Source organism: Ctenopharyngodon idella, chromosome 17 (assembly GCF_019924925.1).
Source record: "Ctenopharyngodon idella isolate HZGC_01 chromosome 17, HZGC01, whole genome shotgun sequence".
Lineage (NCBI taxonomy): Eukaryota > Metazoa > Chordata > Actinopteri > Cypriniformes > Xenocyprididae > Ctenopharyngodon > Ctenopharyngodon idella.
This window is the reverse complement of record NC_067236.1, coordinates 30168936-30188819: the sequence shown is the minus strand read 5'-3', so window position 1 is coordinate 30188819 and position 19884 is coordinate 30168936. Positions and strand designations below refer to the sequence as shown.

Genomic DNA, 19884 nt, shown 5'->3' with positions numbered 1-19884 from the left:
TGTGTAATAAGCAGAGTGTACGTGCGTTGTACACCCACCTATAGGCGCTTATTACTAACTCTACGAACTCTTTAAATAACAAAACAAATATTGCGCCATTGACTTTAGACCAGGTTTTTGTTGGTCAATGGCGCAGTCTATTTCAGTTGCCTCAAAATAGCAACACGCCAACAATGCACCTGAACACACCTCGTTTTCAGACCAGCACGCCCATGGATGCACAAATGGGTGCAAATGCATTCGCTATTTAATCAACGTGGTGCAGGACGTGAAAATGATAACTGTGTCTGGCTGAAACTAGCAAAAAACACTTCAGTCGCGCTTGGCGCCGCATTGCGCCAGAGATAGGGCCCTAAGAGTGTAGAAGGATGTTTTTTGGTGTACAGAAGAGTTGAAGAACATTTAACATCCGTGGACCATTTCCATTGCACAAAAGTTTCTTTAAGGTTCTTTAGATTAAAATATTCTTCACACTAAGAAAAAATCACTGAAATGGAAAATTGTTCTTCTATGGAAATGCTGCAAAATCATCCTTTTGGAGCCTTTATTTTTAAGAGTGTATTTACATCATTTGCCAGCAGGGACTCACTTGACCATGCTAACCAGCCAAACTCGATCTTGGTCACGTTTTTCCACATATCTTCCTTGTTTGGACAAACAGGTAGTGCCGACGCCATTGTTTGAGTCAGAAGTTGACATGTCAGGCCACTCAAACAAACAGAGCGAGGTTTTGAAAGAACCAGTCACGGTGTTTACACTCTTCAGCAAAAGTCTGCCAAGTAAGTGTTTCTTAGTTGTTTCAGTACATTAAACCAGAATAAGAGAACACATTTGAACATGGTTGAAAAAAATGGTTAAATTTATTATATTACCATATTAGATTCAATGACAGTCAATACAGTTAATTGAGGTCAGCTAAAAGTGCCTATACCCTCTTAAAAATAAAGGTTCTTTATAGGGATTCCATAAAGAACCTTGGAACGTTTCCATTGCTCAAAAGAATCTTTATAGTGGAAGAAATGTTCTTTAGATTATTCAAATGTCCTTTACACTAAGACAAAAAAAAAAAAAAAAAAAAAAAAAAAGGTTCTTTTTTTTAGAACTGTTCATTGAAATGTCCTTTGGGGAACCCAAAATGGTTCTTCTATGGCATCACTGCAAAAAAGCAAAGTTTTTGGAACCTTATTTTTAAGAGTGTAAGTTCTGTTTCTCTTATGAAAATATTTAAAGACAGAATTCAGCCACCACACACTTCCTCAGTCAGTTAGTTAAATCAAAAACAGTTGGATCCCAGCAAGACATGGTTGCTCTCTGCGGCTGTGATTGGCACATGGGGCTATAGAAAGATCACCAGCGGAAAAAGAGGCCCCGTCGCTTGGTGATGTCAAACCATCTCTGTTTAATGAGTCTGGGCAAACGCTAAGCTATCCGTGGCTTTGAGTCGCCATATCAAGTGGGAAAATGAAACAAGTCTGGCTGAATGGGCCTGGAGGTCGATATGGAACCTATACGCAGTAGCAGAGCGTATGGGGTTGATGAATGGCCGGGCTGTTAAAATAAACCCCTGCTCGCTGTTATTACAATGACGTATGCGTTTGGCGGCTAATGAAGAACTTCCAAGCCTCTGCAATGTTGGTGAGGAGAAAAAGCAGCATGAAAATAAATTGTTCCAGGCAGACAGCAGACACACAATTCCTTCCCCTGCCTCTCTTACCTCCTGACCAGTTTCTTCAGGGACCACTGTGTCTCTCCGAGACTGACAGAGCTGAACTGTTATCTAAATATGGCCTGTCACAAACTGAAGACTTTTGCAGGAGGGATGAGAAGAATAAATCCTGCTGGTATGATTTTCCATTGCTGTTCTGGAGAGTTTTCCACTAATGCTGCGTCGGTTCTTTTCGCACAGCGTAACCATCTTCTGCTGGGAGACGAAACTGTTTCCTGTTTTCAGTTTACTTTGGTCTGATTTCATGGGTGTTCTTACCAAAATCACTACGGAGAATATCGCTTGAGTCATTTATTGTATTTTTACTCATAATGTAAAGTCTGTATCACAATCTCTGTGACACATTTAAAATCTATAAATTAGCACAGTCCTAAATATCTCAGCACTAACCAGCAATGACATTTATGAATGAATAAAACAGTGAATACGTGTGCTATTTGCTCAATATTTATGGCATTTCAAATATGTGGCCATTTGATGACTTCCTAATAGAGTCTCTCTCACAGCACGACTGTATTAATGTGTCTGGCAAAGCCACTGTTGCATTTCATAGACTCAGTTGCTCAATGATGGCTTAAACACTGGTTCATTCTCGCTGTTTTCCATGACACCAAGTATGATGGAATGTGTCACCATTTCACATAGTCTGGATAATACCTTTCACCATCATACTCATGTCATTATTCATCGCCAAGAACTGCAATTTCTCAGAAACAGAATGCTTTGAAAAGCGTGCATATCTCCTCGTCTATTTTTGTCATTTTAAAGGAAAGGTTTATCAAAAATGACAATTCTGTCATCATTTACTTAATTCACCCAACATCCGATGTCCAAGATGCTTCTTTCCAACACAAGCACTCGTTGACTAATGGTTGTCATGCTCCAAAAAGTATCATAAAAGAACCGTAAAAGCAATTTGTGTGCTATATATACACATTTTCTGAAGATTTTCAGTCAATAATGACCCATTTCTCTCACAAAGCTATCAGATGTCATCAGAAGAATATTTTTATAAAACCCTTTTGGTGCCTTTTGAAGTACTCTGGTCTGTCTCCTCTTATGGAAAAAAGAGCAGCTGGGACATTTTTCAAAACATCTCCTTTTGTACAGAGAAGACAGATTTGCACCAACATAAATAATGCCCGAATTTTGATCAGAAATTATCTCTGACAGTCCAGTGCCGCAAGTGTTGATCTGCACTCAATTACCATCCCAACAAGACATGATGGCTCTATTGTTTGTCTCTATCATCCCCCGAGTCTCCTAAAACACCAGACCGGAACATGTCTCAGACACAACACATGTTTTGACCCATATGCAGTAAATCTGGTCTAGGAACAGATTTTCACAGATGCTTAAGAGAGAATTAGAGATGAGGCTATCATTTACCATACTGTCTCTGTACGACCATTTTCAGCCCATGAGTCACATGAAATGCAGCACAAGGTCAGATCAGCATCTGTGTTCAATAAAATAAGAGTGTGGGAGTTTGAGGATGAGACAGCTGCGGTCTTTCAAACGGGAGCTTTGATAATCATTTAAATGGAAATTTAAATGATTTCCTTTTGAATTACCCTAAACAGGACGGGACAGAGTTCCAGCTGTTCTTGTGTTACACGTTTACCAAGGACGGTTTAGAAATAATTTCTTAGAGTGAAGTGTCGCCATATCGTGATGCATCCTAATGTGTTGTGAGCACCTGAGAACTAATGATAAAACCAACCCTGTGCCCTTACCACTGTCTAGATCATTTGGCTCATTCTCAGGGAACAGTGATATTTGACATCACTGAAGGAGTTTTACATTGCCAGCAACATCATTCATTTCTTAATGAACTGATCTGCTGCTGAATACAAATGAATACCGCAGGACCACCTATTATAATCCAACACAAGCCAACAGCAATGTAACTATCCTCAGTGTGAAAAGAGCTTTCATATGATTAAAAAGAAAAATGATAGATCACATTGCTTTGCTTTATTATGTTAGCCTTGGAGTGTATTTCATTATGTTAACAGTAATCTTTGTGTCTTATATGCCCAGTTTCACAGTTTAAGCCTAGTCCCAGACTAAAATGCATGTTTAGCCTTGTTTCCACTGAAATTACCCAGAACAATTTGTCCCAGGAACTTTTTCCCCCAGACCTGTTGCTGTCTGCGTTTCCATCACAGTCTAAAGTATTGTGAAGATTAGTCCAGTGACGTAGGACTGTGCGCGACTTTCCAGTTCCCGCTGGATTTCGTCCTCCGCATATAAGCTTAATAAAGCCTGAACCTCGTCGTCGGTACATCAGTCGTAATTTTTAAACTCCATGTTGATTCGAATAGCAAACAACTAGACTTTTAAAAATGGTGGTTGAAATAAAATGCTGCATGAACCTAACCAATCAGCATGTTCAGCGCCCAAGTCCCAACCCCGAAAGTTCTTGAACATTGAAAAAGTACAACCACGTGAGCAGGGACTTTCTGAGCGGGAAATTTTTACCTGGAACTTCATTTAGACCCTGATCTCTACGGTCGAAACACACTGAGTACCACCCCAAAGTCCCTAGTTCCTGGGGAAAGTTCCTGCGGTGGAAACGCGGTCTTTGAGCTGTTTTAACTGAAAGCAACTTGAACTGACATATCTTAAATAACCGACATTATTCACTTGAACCTGGGCAAACTGAGTGCCAGTCACACAGAGCCGGTCACAATTAACATTTTATAAAGCTTATTGGCGATTTAAAGCATGTTATGATTGAAAATAACGGCAAATAGGCTTTCCATCTAACATAAATCAGTATTTACATAATAATAAGTTATTATTCTAATAAACTCAAGTGTCCTGCATTGTCCTGCAAAATCATGTCTGCTTACATTTCTGTCAGGATCACTATCGTCAAAGATGACTGGCAGTTAGCATACAGTTTGTATGTTCTGTTCTGGGCAAAAACTCCCCGCCCATCCATGCAGCCTATAGCATGGATAAGAGCAGGGAGAGCAGTGATAACCCCCCACAAACTGAACAGAACCAAAGTATTGCAATATCCTTAATTTTTTTTAATGACAATAATTAATGTAACAACATAACTGAAGAAATGAGTCTGAACAAGAGAAATATCAGGGCAAATCCTGATTGGATGGAGGAGGGTAGTTAGCTCCTGAGCAATGCGCTAAAGCTGCTGATAACACTGAATGGACCATATATATATGAATGCGGTGATCGGCGTCGTGTTCCTATCAATGTGAATCAGCTGAGTGTCAGCTGATTCGAGCTTGACTAACGTGACCTGTCAGAACTAATGCTACACTTTATTAGTGGCCAAAAGTGATGTCCGGCCTATAGGAAAATGGACATCTTCAATCTTTATTCAAATATTATTAAAAATTTGTTAAAGATTTTGTAAGCTTTGTGCTTGAAGTCAATTGTTTTATTTGTGATAATGCAATGAATCATGCCAAATTGTGCCAACATAATTTTTGGTCAGACTATCATACAAAGATATTATGTTAACACTTTACAATAAGGTTCATTAGTTAAACATTAGTTAATGTATTAACTAACATGAACTAACCATGAGCAATACATTTGTTACTGTATTTACTAATCTTCATTAAGGTTAGTTCATGTTCACAGTGCATTAACTAATGTTAACAAGATTTTAATAATGTATTAGTAAATGTTGAAATTAACATTAACAAAGATTAATAAATGCTGTAGAAATGCAGTTCTTTATTAGTTCACGTTAACTAATGTAGTTAACTAATGATAACTCATGAACCTTATTGTAAAGTGTTACCGATATTATGAACACATGCAAAAACAAGAGAGAACCAACAAAATATTAATATTAATAATATATGCTTTTTCCTGTGAGCTTTTTGTTTTTCTATGAATTTTTTTGCATAGTAAATTAAAACCTGTAGCTGTAGTTTGCCTTTTTATGCCAAATAATTTTGTCAGATAAACACCTTAACCAAGTTGTGTTTTGTTCTTCCCTCACATTCATAAAATATGTTCCTCCTATTTTGATGATTTTATCAAACTTGTAGGGTCATTAAAAACAAATATCCCCTCCGGACATTTAAATTGAGAGTTTTTCCTATTTTTAAAACTCCCAGACTGCTGAGCTAACTTTTTTCAGGTGCGTGTAGAGTGTCTTGCTTTCGTCTGTCATCTCCTCTGACTTAATTTTATGTGCAGTGGTAGCTAAACGCTACATCATCATCATCTACGTCTGTCATCATTAACTCTCATGTCGTTCCAAGACTTTATTTCTTCTGTGGAACATAAAAGAAGATATTCTGAGAAATGTCAAGGGGAATCACAATTGTTCATTGCCAAATATCTTCTTATATGTTCCAAAATTGGAAAAAAATATCTTTGACGTGACCAAATTTGGACACCCCTGTTCTAAAGTTTCGAACAGCATGAGTAAGGCTGAGTAAATGATGGCACAATTCTCTAGGGCTGTCCCCTACTAGTCGACCAAATGTTAGAAGATGAGAAGAGTCTTTGTCGACCAAATTTGAATTAGTTTGTCAGTCACAAAAAAAGAAAACTCCACAGGAAGTGGAGAAGTCATGCAGCCTTTGACAAACTGATCGTTAACACAGCTGGTCCATGGGGTAGTTATGGTTTGTCAGGCAGGAAATTCAAACATTCGCCTATCATTCATTGACCTTAAACATGGCTTATCATTTGAAACATGTAAGTAGTAGCCTAACGTTAACCACTTTACATGACATGTTTAACTTAACATGCATTTCTCTCTAAAGGCTTATCCACTATACTGTCTTCAACTTCAACTTTGCAGAAAGCTCTAATTTATTAATAAATTATTAAAATGTTCAGACAGTCTCCTTTCTGTTTTTTCCCCCCAGCACTTAATTTATATTTTAAAGACTTATTATTATTACAATGTTAGCAATGTTACATATAATATTCTTTCTCACCCCTGAAACTCAAACCATCTGATTTTTTTTTTTTTTTCTGGATGAACTAACCCTGTAAAACCATTAGTAGTCACTGATGAGCTTTAGTGCTGTTCAACTAACCCTAAAACATTGTGAATGTAACAGGGATAACTGATTTGAAAAACTCTGAATCGATGTGATTCAGAGTATTTCAAATCAGTTATCCCTGTTACAGGGATCACTCTTTACCTCTTCCTCTCTCTCTGAATCACATTCTGTCTTATTTTCTCTCTCCTTTATCTCTCCAGAGGAGTACCACATCTGAAGATATTTCCTAAAATATGATGGAATTTCCTTTTAATGGCTGGCTTTAAACATCTGATCTGCACATGAATAGTGTCAGAGGACAACCCTTAAAATACAAAAAACTGTTTCAAAACCCTCTTTGCTCAATGAGTCACATCCTTTGGATTCTTGGGGTTGTGAATGGCAAATAACAAAGGGTAATTCTTAAGTCTATGCACACTACTAAACAGAAGCTCATAAGTCTGCAACAGAACACCTTTGATTGTTGCCAAGGCTCACCAGTCGTCAGGCGTGCACACTGTCTCCAATGAACAACAGCCAGTGAAATTATGAGATGAAAGACAGTTAGAAGAGGGTGAGGCAGTGACAGAACAAAAACACATCATCAAACTGGCAGCTATCTGTGCAAATAAATCCTTCTCTTGTGTAAGAGTGGAATTTTGAGATCATAGCTGCAGACTGGGAGGAGAATGATTGTGTAATTGATGCACTTGGTCTGTGATTAGTTGTGTGGTGTCTGCATCAACACAACAGAAAACGAGACTGTGAGTCTTTAAGTGTGCACAGAGGGCGTTCATGTAACGTGCAACTTGTATTCGTTTTTCCTCTGTGACCTGAGAAGCATTTTTCATCAAAATTGTCCACTTTTCAGTAAAAAACTATCTAATTCAGTGCATGTGTAATACTTGGTGGATCATCAAGCAGTCCAGGGTAATTATCATTAACTAAAACAAAATCAGCAAGCCAGAATTACTTAAACTTTAACTAAAATTTAAATGAAAATGCAAATATAAAATTAAAAACTAATACTGTATATCATTGATGCTAATAACAGTAGCACTGCGTCCAAAAAGGAATACTTCCCTACTATATAATATATGAAAAAAATGTACTGCATTTTACAAGAGTAGCATGTCTGAATACATTGTATTTGAAAATTGTGATTTAGAGTGTTATGTGTTACTTTCCATTGTTTTTCTTGGATTACCTGTGTCATGCCTCTTGTGAGTACCACCATATACGTGACAGAAGAACCAACCTACAACAACAAGTATTTTATGGACTGTTACTCACAGAACAGCCGATCACTGGAGGAGTATGTGGAGGAGTTCCTGGAGCATTACCACGGGGCACGCTGGGATAAATGGACGATATCCTTGGCCAGATTCTGCTGTTGGGGGAGGATCATCGTGCTTTCATCAAATTCATGGATTATGCCTTGTGGGTGTGCGGATCCTCCCTCATCATTGAGGACGATGACACCATTAACTCAGTCTCCCCAAGACTATCAACGCCTCCAGCAGCCATCTCTCTGCCTGCCCGAGAAAGGATACATTGTCCCAGCCTGGAAGTGTCCTGGTAGAGCAGAGATATCTCCTGCAATGGATCCAGAGCTTGAGCCCCCTCCATCACCAGAGATAGAGCTAGCCCACTAGACACTACAATTATGTATGACTCGGCCCCATCCTGCCTACCCCATTGTCAACATCATCACCACTGGCTCCGTCTAATTCCTTGGACTTAACTGCCCCGCTGGTGCCTCGCAGCTCCTCGGCTCTGCCTACGCCGTTCCTCGGCTCTGCCTGCACCACTGACTCAGTGCTGTGAAGTGAATCCACTGGCTTCACCTCGGGCCTCCAGGCTCCTTACTCCACCTTGGCCAGTCAGTCCTTCGGCTCTGCCTTGGCTCTACGCTCCCTCAGCTCCGCCGTGATCCACCATCACTAAGGCTCCACCAGGCTCCCTCGTCCCTCTGGCTACACCTTTGTTTCTGGTTACCCTGGTTTCGCCGTGGATTTCCTGGCTTCCTCCACACCTTCGGCTCCACTGGGCTCCTCCTTGCCTCCGGTTCCATTCTTGATCCTTACTCCCTCCGGTGTCACCCCATTCTGTCTGGCCCCTCTCTTGCTTCATCGACTCAAGCTAGCAGCATTGTTTAGGACTTCCTGGCCTGCTGGCCCTTTGATTTCACAGGGGTCTTCATGGCTGACAGAACCACCATCGTACTGTCCGTTACAGCATGAGGACGCACCTTATGGGAGTGGGGACTAATGTGAGGGTTATGTTATGTTTCATTGTTTTTGTTCATGTTTCTGTTTCCTTTCAGTTAAATTCTCGTTTCTATATTTATTGTGTTCTCCCTGTTTGTCACCTAGGCTACTAATTAATGCCACCTGTATCTAGTTAAATTCTCTGTGTATAAGTACTCCCGGTTTTATTCATTCCTTTGTTGGTTCTTGTCATGATTTAGAGAGGTATGTGTTACTTTCCATTGTGTACTGTCCGTGATTATTATTAAAGTGTTTATCCTGGATTACCTGTCATGCATCTTGTGAGTACCACCATATATGTGACTGACGGGCACTATGCTATCTCATGAGGACACAGGAAAAGATTTATGTAGGTCACATGACAGTAACAACATGGCAGATGTAGTACGTCCTAATTTCATTCATACTACACTCATTCATACTATATCATGAAGGAAACTTACTCAGACAGTACACAATTTTGGATACAATGCATAAGCATCACATTTCCTTGCACACTGCTGATCTATCTTGTCTAGACAGCCAATGATACATTCACCAACCACAGGAGTCTTAGAGTTATCAGCCGTAGGACAGATCTCTTCAGTACAAGCCTTTACAGCTGTGCTGGAGCTGAAGGCAAAGATGAAGGCAAAGATGATGAAGACTGAGTCATGGAAAGACAGTCAGTTTGGTAATTTGTTCACAGGAATGAGTAACAGGGACTCTGAAACAAATCACGTTCTCGTTTTTGTACTAAAAACATAGTGGCTTCTAGGTGATATGAAATAATGATACAATGGCTCCAAAAAGTACTTCAATTCAATTCACATTTATTCGAATGGTGCTTTTTACAATACATATCATTTCAAAGCAGGTTTACAGAAAATGCATGTTTCTACATTAAAATTTAGAGTAATCTGTTATCAGAGGTGACTGTGTCAAAGTTATGTCCATATGTCAGAAGTACAAATCATGATAATACAAATCATACAGTTAGCTATCATAGGCCCGGTTTCACAGACAGGGCTTAGCCTAAAGCCAGGATTAGGCCTTATTTAATTTAGGGCATTTAAGTAGCTTTTATAAACTTACACTAGAAAAAAACATTACTGGTGTGCATCTTGAGACAAAACAATGGCACTGACATAGTATTTTAAGATATATCAGTACAAGTTGCTTTCAGTTAAAACAGCTCAAACATGCATTTTAGTCTAGGACTAGCTTAAACCTTTTCTGTGAAACCGGGGGATAATGTATTAATTTAACGTATTCAATGTACTTCACAAAATGTGTTTACTTAAAGTACTTGATTAAAATGTTTGACTATCATTAGATAACAAAAGTTCATAAGGATAATTTCCTACAAATTATGTTGCACATGATGTGATATATATTTTCAAAAATGACATCTGTTGCTAACTACGAACAAATGCTTTAATCATTTTCTTCTCATTTTAACTGATACTGTCCAGTAATAATGATGACAAAATTTCAACTGATTTGTGCTCACAATCCTGTTTATTATATGTTGAAAAGTATTTTTACCAGCTTTTGTGTTGATGGCAAGATGGTGTACTTGCATTCTGTAACGAGGTTTAAAGTTCAGGGAAGAAGGAGGCAGGAAACTTCAAATGTTCCCACGGCTCTCGGCCCCGCCCTGCTTGCCACATACCCCATCGCCCCTCACAGGCCGAGGAGTGCCCTCGAGACTGTGCTCTACAGGACAGACGAAGTGAGAGAAAAGGAGACGGAAGGATGAGGAGAGACAGAGACGAGAGAGGGGAGAGAGGGGGAAAAAATTCTTGGTCCGGTTCTCAAAACTCACTGCCATCCGGTCTTCCACCAGCTGGGTGAACTCCTCTGTGGTGGCGCTGGACACCCCTCGGTGGACGGCCCCCTGACTCCTCTGATGCCTGGTGGACGGCAACTGCTCCTCCGTCTTCGGGCAGCTGGCAGCAAGTCCCCCGTTCCCTGCTTCTCCCCATCATGGCGGACGGCAGCAGGCTCCGGCCTCAGGCAAATGGCAGCGACTCCTCTGTCCCTTCTCAGATGGCAGCCGCCCCTCCACAACCCAGGCGGATGGCAGTGAGTTTATCCTTCCCCCCCGGCAAATCACTCCAGCCAACCACCTCGAGCATCCGTGGGGCAGACTCTGTTCAGCCGTTGTCGTTGGCACTCCGGATTTCCCACCACAGCAAGGGCTCTTGCTCAAGGAACTCTGCAGCGCGTTCCTCCTTCCTTCCTTCTTTCAGCACCAATGTAACAGGGTTTAGGGAAGAAGGAGGCGGGAACAGACGACTGCCGCATATTAACAATAAAACACAACATAAATAGTCTAGGCCTGGTCCTCTCTCATCCTTCACTGTTGTCACTCTTACTTTTATCCTCTCGGAGCTCCTCTGTGAGACTTGAGGCCGGTGTTGCGCGCAGGTGATGCTCATTAGCACTTGCGTCACCGGCCTTGCTCTATTCCCACGGCTCTCAGCCCCGCCCTGCTTTCCACACATTAATTTTATTGAGGCATTTCATTGAGAACGATATATACACAAATATTTTTTTCTCCTTCTCCTCCCCTAAGTGAACACCCCATTGAAGTAACTTTCCATATGCAACCAGTTATGTCAGGGGTGTCCAAACTCAGTCCTGGAGGGCCACCGTCCTGCAGAGTTTAGCTCTAACTTGCCTCAACACACCTGCCTGAAAGTTTTTAGTATGCCTAATTAGACCTTGATTAGCTGGCTCAGGTGTGTTTAATTGGGGTTGGAGCTAAACTCTGCAGGACAGTGGCCCTCCAGGACCAATTTTGGACACCCCTGAGTTAGGTGAATTATGCGATAGGAATAAAAGGTGTAAGTTGGGTCTGAAAAAACAAAGGTGGGACAGAACTTTAACTCAGTGTAACACTCTTTTTCTCACATTTAAATGTCCTAAATTTTTGTTCTGTGTACAGAATGAGTTACTGCAGATGGACCCGGAAGTTGTCATAGTTAGATAAACTTCTATAGCGGTGAATGGGAGACGACAGCAAATTTAATTTTTGTATTCCCATTTGCTCCAATAGCAAAAGGAAAAAAAAAAATCCATGATAGTGTTTTCACGACTTTCTAAAAGAGGGAGAAAATATAGATTGATTACAGCAGTCAGAAGAGAATGATGTGAAATTTGCAGTCACGCCCTCATTCATTGTATTAGAAACACCCTTGCAGTCTTTATGTAATAAACTTTTTTGTTTTTTTGTTCCATATGATGATTTAATGTTAAGTATTTAATTTTTAAGTATTTATGTGTGTTCTTGTTTTATATTAATTTTGGTCTCTATTGCTCAGTTACAGCTGCAAAACAAATGTGTCCAATCCATTTGAAAGCAATTATTCAGATTGAAGTGGGCTCAAATGGGCCCACCTCACTCACCCAATTAACTTTAAGTGGAGTAATACACGCTTCTGTGCTGGGTTGCGTAATGGTCCAGGAATGCCCGTGCGCTAACAGCTGTTTTCAAGCCTATTAAACACTCCTGCATGAGTAGACGTGCTGCCATCAGATCTCTGTAGCGCATACCTGCAGACCACAGGCAGCTCTGGGCTTTTCCACTGCTGCTCTGAGCTTACCAAACACTTCCCAGGCTTGCATCGCAGATATAGCCCACAGACTTTATTTTCCATTTGTTAACCGGCGAGTCACATGTCGTCAGCTTTCAGCCACAACAATAGAGAGAAGTGTGGAGTCAGCAGTGCATGTGCCTCCTCTGATTCACCCATTTTATGAGCTGCTGAGGGAAATTTCTCAGAACAGGTTAAAGTCTGTTCACACATGCACATGTTCTGTACATTAGCCAAAGCTGTGACTCAGATTTTCACACTTTTTAACAACTTTAACAACTACCATGTTATTTTCATTCTACAGGAAAACTATTAGGAGAGACCTTTGCTGCTTTATGTAAAACTTTTCACAGTGCAACAAAAGATATTGGCACTCTTACACATTCAGACAGCTGTCTTTTTCTTGCATTTGTCCTGAGGTTATTAGTGCTTGCTAATTCAAACCCCACCAAGTATAAAACTGTAATCATTTGTTCTAGACATAAATGATAACTCAGTGTGACTTGTTGAGGAAAGGAGTTTGAAAATTTGGATAATGCGGTTTCTACACTGAAAAACATGAAAAATTGCTAGTAAATTTCACAATTAATTACAAAGAAATAGCAAGTATCACATTGCATTAAAAGTGAAATCGCTTTAAGTTGAAAGAAAGAAATAGTATTTTCTTCTAAAATAACCTTTGTTTTATTTACAATTTTGAAAAATCTTTTTTTATTCAGTGTAGAATATGCTAACATTGCAGTGGTGAATTTTGCACTGATGCACATTTTTTTCAGAAAATCTAAAAATGTATATAATTCTAAGAAAAGTGCAGCATCACCTTTTTACTTTGCCATAATACATTTTTCTTTTCCTGCATTAGTCGTGAGTTATTTCTGTCTGCAACCACTAGAATTCATAAAAATACAGCCAACAGATTCGATGTCTGACCCAAATGGAATAAATGATCCAGCCTCTTTCATTCTGGATCCACCACTTGATTTCAGACTAATGACCAAAGGCTTTTCAAGTTCCAAACATTTTGTCCTCTGTGTTTTTGTTATCCAAAGAAGAAGATGAGACTGAGGAAAACAAAACATACATTTTATTGACAGAAAGAAATGAAAAGTATACAGTTTACTAAATTAAATAAAACAACGGAAGATCTGTTTTAGATTATCTACGACTTCACTTTGTCTCGCTATTAAGAATCATTTTATAAGTTGCTTTTTGCTGAATGTATGAGTACTATTATGACACAGAGCAGATTCCCAATCTAATATAAATTAAATGTTTATTTTCATATTTTGATTTAATAAATGCACACTTTTTTTGTTCACAGGGTTAAGGACAACCTTAAAACAAATTGTTTCCAGCGCAGTGATTCTAATAAGGAAGACTAGATGCATTTTCACAATTGAAATAATTGTTGTAGTAATAAGGCACAGAAATCTCTCTCCTGCAAATATCATGCGAATATCTCAGACCAAAGTCAGTGTGTATATATATATATATATTTGGCGCTCTTTAATGTGGCGTGACAGATCGCAGTAGCGCCTCAGTTCAAGCAAGCGCATGCACGTGAACCAATCATCTCTTCCGCTACACAGCATGAAATAAGCATGAATAAATATCAGAAGGTATGTTGAAAGATAGAGAACAACTTACCGTACTCCATCAGTCACTCAATAGAGTTTCCATTAGCCTTCAAATTAAAATTGCAAATTGAAAATACAGGCAATGGAAACACACCAATTTCACAAAAACAAGTTTTTGCGCTCGCATGAGGTGGTTTTTCAGGCAATTCGAAAAAGGAATATTTCATAAAACTACAATGGAAACAGTTTTTTCGCATTTACAGGTCACCTGGCGTACACACAAAGTCAATCATTGTTTAAAGATGGCGCGGTATGTTTGGACAGAAGATGAGACAATTCTTTATTAAACTCATAAAAGAATTACGGGAATACTGGATTCTAAACAACAAACAAATGCCACAATTTATTAAGACCTTGAAGCAGATAGGAGGAAAAAAACACCCAGAAATACCTCATACATGGTGCTTCCAAGAATAAGGGGCTTTCCTCAGAGGTGTAAAGTCCAGGGGTCAGAAAGTAAAAGTCCTGCCATATGTTTATTCCACCCATGAACTCAGCCAGCTGATTTCACTAATTAGTTCTACCTCCTGGCTGAAAAACTGTGCTAATTAGCAAATCCAGGTGACTGGAACAAAATACTGAAGAAGACTTTTACTTTCTGAACCTGGGGCCTCATTTATAATTTGATCTTACGATCATTTCTCAGATGTGCTTATGTATGATTCATAGAATGAACGTACACACAGAAAACGAGCATACGCCTCTCTTTCAGATGTGAAATCTATAAATCGCAAATGATCTTGAACTTGCGCGCAGCTAAATGGTTTCATTTCTCCGTGTTGTAAACGACAACTAATTAATGTCATATAAACATATAAAAGATCACCAGTTATCGTCCAAATCCTTTAATTTAGAATGGCGAGCTGCAAGAATAGCTTAGATTTCCAAAAACCTGCAGTAATCTGACAAGGAAAAGTGTGTATGTCTGCTCAGACCCTGACCTGGCACTAAGCACTTTTCCACATCAAAGACCGATTTTATAAATATGAGTGTTGGCGTAGGTTTAAGTGTACACATCATTTCGCAATTTAGAAAATATCTTTAAAAGTTTTGCGCAAATCTGTAAAGGAAACACATCAGTATTTCAACCACGGAAAGACGTCAATAAAACTGTTTGTAAACAATGTCATACATCGCCACATTTACCTCAGAAAAGCCGTTCGATGTCCAAAAACTTGTTAATTAGCAACTCACTTAAAACAGTTGGGTTAAAAATGACCCAACAGATAACCCAATGGTGGGTTGATAGAGCACCAACCTATTGTTGGGTTATTTTAGCCCAATGCATTGGGTAGCAAGTTTTACCCAATAAATTGGATTATAAAATCATTTGTTGGGTTATTTGGCCAAATTTTTGCTTTAACCATTCTGGTATTATTATTATTATTAATTTCATTTTTTTATATTATTTATAAATTCATTATTTATTATATTGTAATAATAATGTACAGCGTACAAATATATTCAAAATGCTTTATTTCCATTACATTTAAAGTCGCAAACTATTAAATTAATTTATTGGTTGCAAATGTGTATTTAATTATCACATTAAGTTACTTGCATTATGTTTCAATTTACAAGAATCATAAATAAATAAATAAACAGAACAAAGCTAGTACAGACAATGTAATTATAAACTGTTTAAATAGGTGACACTGTGTTGATGGAACAGAATATGGAGTAGCAATTGTGTGCTGTAGAGACTGCCCAGCAGGCTGGTCCAAAATGTACAATAATTTAAAGCATGTATCAACTGCTTGTAAAAGATGGTCTTGCTTCAGTTCCATTCCTCCCACAATAACGAAGGCTTGATTTTATCCCAAAACTGCAGGACATGAGGGAATTGCCTCCATTGCTCCTCCTCGTCCAAATGCTGAATGATATTTGTTCCAACCTTTAAACATAAATTTAAAATGGCAAATATGGATACATACACAGGATCATAATAATAATACCCCAAAATGTATTGTCATAAATGATGTACTTACCCACTTTGTATGGCAATGAAGGAAGGATAGCTGGAAGGGTTTTAATGCAACATCTCCAAAAGTATCTTAAACAGAAAGAACAATGCATAAATCTCCAAACAAGAATGATAAAAGGGGTGAAAATAATCTGCGAAGCATTTTTGTAAACCATTTTATAAATCACACAAATCACACAGACGATGCCCCAGACCTCCCTCCAAGGATTTAATTCATAACATGTCACCTTTTTCACCACTTGGGAGTTTGCAGGTTTGATATCTACAGTACACAGACATCAGTTTGCTGTAGCACTTCAGAAGACTTCAGTGGAAATCAGGGAATACTCATCCACATCTGGCCTGTGTTAGAATGAGAGACGACGATTCAGGAAGTCCTGCAAACCATTAACAACCCTACATTTGAAGATAGAGACAAAGAATCCAAATACAACCAACTGAATCTGCCATAACTATTTCTTTTTTCACTTTGGTCAACTGAAATCGAAGAGATCGGGTAGATGGTGACCATCGGTGAATCTCTGATGGTATCTGGACACATGTAGCGTAAAACGTTATTAATATGAAAAAGCAACTCTGTAAGTCTGAAAAACACAAGGATCAGGGGAAGCCAGACTTCAGGAAGTAACAGCAAATAAAATGCACAGCTATTAAAGCTGTTATATATCACTGCACTCTTACTTAAAAGCTCCACTGGTAACTGACACACTGGAAATAATGTTCTGCTTTCTTTTAAACTAATTTAAGCATATTACTCTTGAAACCAGCTCCTTAGACTGAATTATCTCATCAGTCAAGACTTTTACTCTCCTTCACTCTGAAACAGTGGAAAGGTTTCCTGACCTGGACCTTGGAAAGGCTGTGCTGACAACATGCATGAGGGATGACATCATAACAACATTTAAGTGATCCATTCACAAGGTTAAAAGGTGAAGAAAAGTATCTGCAATAAGTGCACTTATAGAAGAAGGAGATCTCTCCAGTGTTTTGTTTCTCAGCCCATGACACGCACACACCCAGAGAAAAAGTTTTATTGCTCAGGGCTTGCTCTTTCATAGCTCAGGAGTTATTGGTTCATTTAAACATCAACTTTGTCTCAGATGTTTCTCCTAAAACTCCTTGGTTGAAATTAAATAAAAGCAAACTGCTGACATACATTAAAGGGTTAGTTCACAAAAAAATGAAAATAATGTCATTTATTACTCACCCTCATGTCATTCCACACCTGTAAGACCTTCGTTCATCTTCAGAACACAAATTAAGATATTTTTGATAAAATCCGATGACTCAGTGAGGCCTGCATTGCCAGCAAGATCATTTCCTTTTTCAATGCACAGAAAGCTACCAAAAAAAGCTTTACAAATCTTTTGTTTTGAATCAGTGGTTCAGAGCTTCAAAATCACGTGATTTCAGTAAATGAGGATTCGTTACGTCATAAGTGTTTCGAAATTTCAATATTTCACGTGACTTTGGCAGTTTGATACGCGCTCTGAACCATGCACTGATCTATCTATCTATCTATCTATCTATCTATCTAAACAGGATATCACTAGCAAAGTCTAGTTAGCTTAGGGCTTGGAAACATGCTAACAACATGCTAAAACATGTTAGCAACGTGTTAAATCAGGCTAGCAGTGTGCTAAATGATATGTTAGAAAGATGTTAAAACATGCTACTTACAGGTCAATACTGGTTAAACAGATGAACGCACCATGCTATAACATGTTAGCGATGTGCTGAAAATGCTAGCAACATGCTAAAACATGTTAGCAACATGTTAAATCATGCTAGCAGTGTGCTAAATGATATGTTAGAAAGATGTTAACGATGTTAAAACATGCTACTCACAGGTCAATACTGGTTAAAAAGATGAAAGCACCATGCTATAACATGTTAGCGATGTGCTGAAAATACTGGAGACATGGTAAAACATGTTAGCAGCGTGTTAAAAATATGTCAACGATATGTTAAAACAAGCTATCAATGTGCTAAAACGTGTTAAGAAGATGCTAGCACCATGTTAAAACAGAAATATGGTAGCAAAAACGTGCGAAATCATGTTAGCAACATGTTAAAATATGCTAGACACATTACCAAGTTTTAAAACATGCTATCAATAAGCTAAACATGTTAGCAACTTCTAGAAACATGTTAAACATGCGGACAATGTGTTAAAACATGCTAGTTTAATGTTAAAACATGCTAGCATGTCTAACAAAATGTCAAAACATGTTAAATTATGTAAGGCAAATGCTAAAACATTTTAATATACGGTGCGTCCAAAACCATTCTAAAGTCATTGTTTAAAACTTTCATCATTCTTAAAAAAAATATTTTAAACTTTCAGACAAGGCTTGTCCTGGTGAACTTTATTTCTCTAGTTTTTATTTGTCCTTCTTATGGCCACAGACATCATTTAAAAATCTGAGCAAAAGCTCACCGGTTTCACCACTAAGTGTCAGTGTAAGTCTGAACGTGTGTCTTCTCTCTGATTGTCTTCCTATGTTTCACTGTTTTAACTCCCTGCATCCCCCCACACACGCAAATATGCACGTATGGGACGGAGAGCTTACTGGTAAAGTGAGGCGGTGTGATGGATGATATTACAGGCTCATATGAATGACAAAAGGCTTTATTATGAGCAGCACACATAACCCATGCTTGTTTCCACATCTGTTCGGGAGCACTGAGAAATGCCCATTAACAGTCCACGTGACTTTATGAAAATAAGGTCATTTTACTTTATTGCCTTTTCAATTTGTGGTCTGTTTTATGGGCTCTCTCATTAGACTTTGCTCTATTCAATGAGCAGAAAATCGCAGCAAGTCGAGAAAAACCTAGCATAGGAATGAAAAAATAAACAGTGAATTTACAATTTATTCAACTAAAATACATAAAGACATATTTTAAAGTCTTTATATATAATAGATCAATTAGCTCTAGGCCTTATACATGTTGTGTTCAATGTTTGCTACATTAAATTCCAATACAATAGTTTGCAACAGTCTGAAATTCTGAAATATCATGTACTCAAAATTAAATTCTTGCTTTTAGAACCTCTGTATAATATCATTATGCTTCATTATAGGTCGTTATAAGTTTCCCCCTTCTCTTTTTTTCACTGTAACTCTGACTTCATAAACTCATTTTAGCTGCAATAAATATATATATAGTCAAAATGAACAATGGTATGGCTTTAGCTTGATATCTCTCATCAGTGTAAAAAAAAAAGCTTATGAATTTCTCTCTTGGGCTGATATAATGTCTGTATTTCCTTATGGACTGACTCTAAAGACCAAAAGGAAGTCAGGTTTGAGCTTCCCAGTTCTCATACGCACCATATCCTCTCCTCAGATGGAGAATGACTTATTTCCTTTGGCAAAACTCTACTACAGATATACTGCGTAAAGCGCATTACCTGAACATGCTGTGTGTTATTTGTAAAACTCAGACATTGAGAACAGCAGTATTGTGTTGTATTGAGAAACTGGGCTCAGATGCATTTGTGTTGGCCCTGCTCCAGAATCTTGTTCCACACTGCTGTTACAACCCATGGAGAAATACTTGTGGTTTGTATGTTAAGAGATCAATTACAAACATCCGGGACTAGAGAAGACACATACAATGTTAGGAACACAACAAGCTCATTGTCACAGCAGGATTCATTGCCTTAAAGGATAAGTTCACTTCAGAATTAAAAT

At 38.5% G+C, this 19884-nt stretch overlaps 1 long non-coding RNA gene across 1 annotated transcript; it reads right to left on the bottom strand.

The window, feature by feature from the left end:
• Nucleotides 1-15658: 15658 nt before the first annotated feature.
• Nucleotides 15659-16752, bottom strand: LOC127499074 (uncharacterized). The gene is made up of 3 exons (XR_007926033.1): nt 16411-16752; nt 16188-16252; nt 15659-16093 (listed from the first exon to the last, which is right to left on the bottom strand). It is a non-coding gene; the product is annotated as an uncharacterized LOC127499074 (long non-coding RNA).
• Nucleotides 16753-19884: the final 3132 nt, after the last annotated feature.